The sequence below is a fragment of the Salvelinus fontinalis genome, chromosome 30 (genome assembly GCF_029448725.1).
Source record: "Salvelinus fontinalis isolate EN_2023a chromosome 30, ASM2944872v1, whole genome shotgun sequence".
Taxonomy (NCBI): domain Eukaryota; kingdom Metazoa; phylum Chordata; class Actinopteri; order Salmoniformes; family Salmonidae; genus Salvelinus; species Salvelinus fontinalis.
In genome coordinates, this window is record NC_074694.1 from 29,100,361 (window position 1) to 29,107,710 (window position 7,350).

Genomic DNA, 7,350 nt, shown 5'->3' on the forward strand with positions numbered 1-7,350 from the left:
ATTGGCCACAGATACAATTATGTTAAATCACGTTATATGTACAGTAGCATTGATTGGACTGATCATGTCAACATACTTTCAAAATCTTAGCTAGCAGTCATCATCACGAATCAAGTCGACAATCTACTCGCAAGTCCTTTTTAATCCTTGTCATATGAAGAGAAATAATGAAGAGAAATTATAGATAAAACGGATTGGTGCTCATCGGCCATTAGCCATAAACATTACACAACAAGTTGGAAATAGCAAATTCAACAATGAGTGGTTTGGAAAGAATCAGTGACAGTGGCTGTGTGGTCTCAAATCTGGGATTAAGGAGCTTTTTTCCAAGTTTAAAATGATAATTATTCAACATTGGCCATGTCAATGAAGCATGATTTGTGCCGCAGTCAAAACAACTTAACTCGAAACTGCGGAAACTTGACTTCAGTGAGTTCAGGACAACTGGGAAGTCGGGAATAAACAAGCTCCGACTGGGAAAATACGTTTTGAACGGTCATCCAACTCAAAATTGTAAATCCGGCCTCCAGTTGTTTGGAAGCACAATAAATCCAGAGAATGCCAGACTTTGATGACAAAATTTGCCCACAAAGGACCGCCACGCCACCTTCATGCTCAAATGAATCCAAAAATGTATTGTATGCTGCTGCATAAATTATGTAATATGCCAGGGAGATAAGTATACTAGAGCTAAGAAAGTAATACGAAGTGTGTGTTGTGTCGTAAGATGTTAGTAGCCCACGTGCCTCACCCTAATCATTTGGTATACTTACCCCTCTTCATTTTGCCTACTGTTCTGACTTGGTGGTGCACATGTAGCCTATAACCTGTTTTCGAGAAATGTAATCATCGAATATTGTAAGAGCATTCATTGTCTGCTTATATGGCCCCTTTATTTATCCTACGGTTCTGACTTGGTGTACAGGGAGAACACTAAGAACTGCCCATGTTCTGAATTCTGTCGCTGTACATTGCAAAAGTCCTAGCTCCTCATTAAGGTCTTAATCGAAATTAAGGATTGCCACTGATCCACTTGTCGCCCCCTTATGCCATAGTTTGTACATCTCAATTGTCAGTAGAAACCACATTTGTTTAAGCGAGTCAGCCATATCAGCTATGTTTTTTTTAAAGGCCTTAAATGAGGCCGAATTAACTGTTTCGCTGCCAGACAAGGCGCTGCTGATAGCCAGCTTTATGTAGGCCCTAACAGTTTGTGGGCACCGTTTGTCACCATTAATAGTTCAATTAATGTATTTTTTGTGTTGTGGCTTTGGTGGCATGCATCCCACTTGTATTCTTTTTGCCCCACCAAGATTTACATGCTAAAATCACCACTGGTCCAGACCCATCAGAGTATGTGAGCGGAGTTGAGCGGTTGGAAATCACGCTCACCGTTCCGGCGCTCTATGTCCTTTCCTTTTGCTACGCTAAAAACCGCTCCATTCTCACAGGGAATCTATTTTGTGACTACCTGGACCTACTAATTGGTTTTTAAGTATTGAAACCAAACCACGTGGATTTGAATGAAAAGTTTTGAATAAACATGAAAAGGTGAATGTACTGTAAGAAGCGAACATCATTTCAAATAGGCTACATGTCATATTAAACAGAACATAAACACTAAATAGGGAGCCTAAGAAGGAACGAAAATTAATTTCGGCTATATTAATTTAAATTATTTCAAGGCTATAGCCTACAAATAAATACATTGTGAAGCATTTGCGAGTGCGACACAATAGGCTTGTAAGGACATAAAGCGCGCAGCATTTAAACACATATGTTGTATTAATGTATTAAATCATTACAGTCTATAAATTGCGCAAATAGCCTGTGACTTAGAATTAAATACAAATTAAACGAAAAATGACTTTTTAGTGCGATGGTGCCTGTATAGCCGGCCAGTAGCGGAGAATATCCTCTCCACACTTGCAGAGCCAGGATGCTAAACACCCTTTTGGCCACTCGTGCCAGGCTGGGCAGAGATGCAGAGATGCAGAGTTGTTTTCTGATTTTTCTATTGGTAAGGTAAACGATTTTTTGGCAAAAAAACGAAATCAAAACAGAAAACTCCTTTAACGTGGGAATATGCCAGGTCTATTGGGCCAAAATCAATGGCCTATTGTATAGATACTATAACGAAAATGAACTAAACGTTTAAAATATCTGATACTTAGTCATCTACCCACCTCATTCATTTCTTTTAGCATGTCCACATAGTAGCCAAGTAAACAATCATCATTTTGGTATAAGAGTCTTTTCAGATTCCACAATGATTCTTTAGTTGTGGATATCACTGCACTCCCTCCCTTGCGCTTGGTCCTCATCTCTGTAAGTCAACTTGATTCATAACATGTGTTTATCAGTTTCTTTATGAAAACATATAGCTAACTCCAAGACAGCAGCTAAAGGAAGAGTCTATTAGCAGCACACAAGTAGACTACAAATGCATGCTGGGGCGGACATGCCCTGAGACCGTGGAGCGCCAATGAAGCGAAATATGAGCGGGAGAGAAGCCTGACACTCCAGCCTTTGGGAATCTCGCTCCAGTCAAATTGGGCATGCTAGATCTCATGCATCTCTTTCGGCTGGCACACTGTCCTATCTTGGGCACATGTAAAACACGTTTCACTTCAGTCAACATCAGCCACGTTATAGGAGTAGTCATAACCATGGAGACCTCTTGCAAGGTCATACTTCTAGGCTGGGATCTGAGTGGGTTAGAATCCTAGGATCATTGTAGATCCAGTACATCATGTTTTTTTTGGTTTCAGCGTTGACGTTGCCCACCAGTAATAGCAGAGGTGCATAAAGATAGCGGCCCCCATGCACTTACCACAAATTCCTCGTTTTGCTGAGGTACATTGCTTAGGTATTGTAGCCTACATTGCGCTACTTTATTTTTTAATCACAGTATAAATGATCCCAATTTTAAAAAACAAAAGGGTAGATTGTGCTGATTTATTTGCACATTGTAAACTATGGCGCGAGACATGGTTCATACTCAGTCGATAATGCTAAAAGAAAATCAAGTAATATCTGAATTCTACCATCTTTATGCACGTTCGCCATTAGAATCTCATATAACCACTGGAAGCCTATTGAGTCCAATAAAACAAATCAAACAGAGAAGTAAAGACACATTTCGAATTATCATTTAGGTCAATATTCTTGCTGTGTCCAAACTTAAATATTCCAATTCATACTTTCAATATACTGTTAAAGCTGCAATATGTAACTTTGTGGGCGTCCCAACCAAATTCACATAGAAATGTGAGTTATAGATCTGTCATTATCATTGAAAGCAGGTCTAAAATAAGCATCAGATCTGTTCTGTGTGTACTATTTCTATGCTTCCCGTTCTTTACTTTCGTTTTTTTTAAACAGCTTAAAACAGCTGAAAATATATAATTTTTTTTATTTTTATATTGAAAAGATATTTCACAGTGGTTTAGATGGTCACAAAATGAAATTAGGCTAACTATTATAATTTTAGCAACCAATAAATGGCGGAGAGAATTCTGCATACTACACCTTTAAATTAATTTATGGGGTGGGGTGAATAAGAAAATCAAAGTCACACCATTTCTCTAAAACAGTCTCTGTTTATTGTTAAACACTTGAGAGATTTGGTCCACTTGTGGTCATAATTCACTTCAAACCAGGGTGAGAAAAGGTCAAAACTAAAACAAACAAAACAACAAATGTAAAAATACAGTACAAAAAGAGGCCTTGTTTTTTTTCACTTCTTATAATCCTGGTTCCTATTCCATGTTGTTGAAAATAATCCATAACTGATATCAGCAAATTGTGTGTGTGGATATGGGTGTGCATGTCAATTCACACTTATTTTTCTTCTTTTAATACAGGGAAAATGGTGTGAACTGAGGTTTACAAGCACGTATTTGGACTTCTACTTGAAAAGATTAACAGGAAAAAACAAAAAAACTTCTGACTATGCTTTTTGGGGACAAAGCCACTTCTTAAACCAAGACAAATGAGTCAGTCATGATCAAATGCAGTTCTCTCTGGTGGGTATTGATACTATCAGGTCAGACCACTGTTCTATTCCTCCAATCCTCTCTAAGCACAAGGCCAGACACATTATTATTAACCATTCTGATATAACCATTTGTTTACAAACATGAGTTTTTATTTTATTTATTATGGCTGTTTATTGAACACTTCTAAAGATAGCGGTCAGAGGTGACAAGCCACTTGTCCTCTGCAGCAGAGGTAACTATGGGTCTTCCTTTCCTGTGGCGGTCCTCATGAGAGCCAGTTCCATCCTAGCACTTGGTTTTTGCGACTGCACTTGAAGAAACTTTCAAAGTTCTTCCAATTTTCCAGATTGACTGACCTTCATGTCTTAAAGTAATGATGGACTGTCGTTTCTCTTTGCCTATGAGCTGTTCTTGTCATAATATGGACTTGGTCTTTTACCAAATAGGGCTATCTTCTGTATACCACCCCTACCTTGTCACAACACAACTGATTGGCTCAAACGCGTTGAGGAAAGAAATTTCACAAATTTACTTTTCACAATGCACACCTGTTAATTGAAATGCACTCCAGGGGCCTCCCGGGTGGCGCAGTGGTATAGGGCACTGCATCGCAGTGCTAACTGCGCCACCAGAGTCTCTGGGTTCGCCCCCAGGCTCTGTCGCAGCCGGCCGCGACCGGGAGGTCCGTGGGGCGACGCACAATTGGGCTAGCGTCGTCCGGGTTAGGGAGGGTTTGGCCGGTAGGGATTTCCTTGTCTCATCGCGCTCCAGCGACTCCTGTGGTGGGCTGGGCGCAGTGCGCGCTAACCAAGGGGGCCAGGTGCACGGTGTTTCCTCCGACACATTGGTGCGGCTGGCTTCCGGGTTGGAGGCTCGCTGTGTTAAAGAAGCAGTGCGGCTTGGTTGGGTTGTGCTTCGGAGGACGCATGACTTTCGACCTTCGTCTCTCCCGAGCCCGTACGGGAGTTGTAGCGATGAGACAAGATAGTAATTACTAGCGATTGGATACCACGAAAATTGGGGAGAAAAGGGGATAAAATTTTAATAAAAAAAATAATAAAAAAAGAAATGCACTCCAGATGAGAGAATGCCAAGAGTGTGCAAAGTTGTCATCAAGGCAACGTTTACAACTACAATAGTCATTTACAATATTAACAATGTCTACACTGTATTTCTGGTCAATTTGATGTTATTTTAAAAATGGACCAAAAAAAGTGCTTTTCTTTCAAAAACAAGGACATAACTAAGTGACCTCAAACTTTTGAAATAAACTCAGCAAAAAAAGAAACGTCCCTTTTTGATCGTCCTCGCAGTGGCAAACCATGTGTAACAACACCTGCACAGGATCGGTACATCCAAACATCACACCTGCGGGACAGGTACAGGATGGAAACCACCAGGAACGCACAATCCCTTCATCAGTGCTCAGACTGTCCGCAATAGGTTGAGAGGCTGGACTGAGGGCTTGTAGGCCTGTTGTAAGGCAGGTCCTCACCAGACATCACAGGCAACAACATTGTGCCTATGGGCACAAACCAACTGTCGCTGGACCAGACAGGACTGGCAAAAAGTGCTCTTCACTGACGAGTCGCGGTTTTGTCTCACCAGGGGTGATGGTCGGATTTGTGTTTATTATCGAAGGAATGAGCATTACACAGAGGCCTGTACTCTGGACTGGGATCGATTTGGAGGTGCAGGGTCCGTCATAGTCTGGGCCGGTGTGTCACAGCATCATCGGACTGAGCTTGTTGTCATTGCAGGCAATCTCAATGCTGTGCGTTACAGGGAAGACATCCTCCTCCCTCATGTGGTACCCTTCCTGCAGGCTCATCCTGACATGACCCTCCAGCATGACAATGCCACCAGCCATACTGCTCGTTCTGTGCGTGATTTCCTGCAAGACAGTAATGTCAGTGTTCTGCCATGGCCAGCGAAGAGCCCGGATCTCAATCCCATTAAGCACATCTGGGACCTGTTGGATCGGAGTGTGAGGGCTAGGGCCATTCCCCCCAGAAATGTCCGGGAACTTCCAGGTGCCTTGGTGGAAGAGTGGGGTAACATCTCACAGCAAGAACTGGCAAATCTGGTGCAGTCCATGAGGAGGAGATGCACTGCAGTACTTAATGCAGCTGGTGGCCACACCAGATAGACTGTTACTTTTGATTTTGACCCTGTCCCCTTTCTTCAGGGACACATTATTCAATTTCTGTTAGTCACATGTCTGTGGAACTTGTTCAGTTTACATCTCAGTTGTTGAATCTTATGTTCACACAAATATTTACACGTTAAGTTTGCTGAAAATAAAACGCAGTTGACAGTTAGAGGACATTTCTTTTTTTTTGCTTAGTTTATATGGGACATTCTTGGGCTCGGGTAATATTGCAGCCCCTCTGACTTTTTATATTATATTTCAAGTATTGGGTCACCAAAATAAAAATGTTAAAAGATTATGTATATAAATTGAAAATGTCCAGTATAATGAATTGAAATAAATATAGCATTAATTTTAACTTAGTCAGTTAAAAAATAAGATTTTTTAAATAATTAAGAATTGTGCCATGTACCCCAGGCATTTCACTTAATTTTTACTTGGGAAATTAATATTAAAACGTGCACATAATTAATCACTTTTGCCATTAATGCAAACATATGTGTTCTTTTGTTGAGTAAGTATTTACCAAATAAATGCATGATTATTGATTCAAATCACACAATTTAGGTCTGTCCGTCAGTCTACACTCAACCCCGTCACGCCTACCAAACTCTGCCTATAAAAAAATGATCAGTCCACCCTTATGTGCCATCATTAACAGGAACTGACACCATTCAACAATTTTCGACTGCATGGTACAGAAACAGGCAAGTAATCACATCCTTTTATATCTGTATTTTTATTTATTTTTTAAAGTCAGGTGGGGATCGTAAACCTGAACAACTCAACCCCGTTACATTAAATAAACATGGAAAACTAGTACCTATCAAAATGATATTTTAACCCATAAAAATATACAATTTATTAATTTCATGCACACAATGTGGTCTCCTGTCCTTCACATGAGAAGCAAAGGCCATTTTGAGCCAAAAACCATCACGTTTCATTGTAACTGTCACGTTCCTGACCTATTGTTCCTTTTTCTGTTATTTATTTAGTTGGTCAGGGTGTGAGTTGGGGTGGGTTGTCTTTGTGTGTTTTGTCTAGTCTAGGGGTGTTGTATGTGTATGGGGTAGAGAAGAGTGAGGTTGTCTAGTTATGTCTATGGCTGCCTAGATTGGGTCTCAATCAGAGACAGCTGTCATTCATTGTCTCTGATTGGGAGCCATATTTAAGGCAGCCATAGGCAGTAGGCTT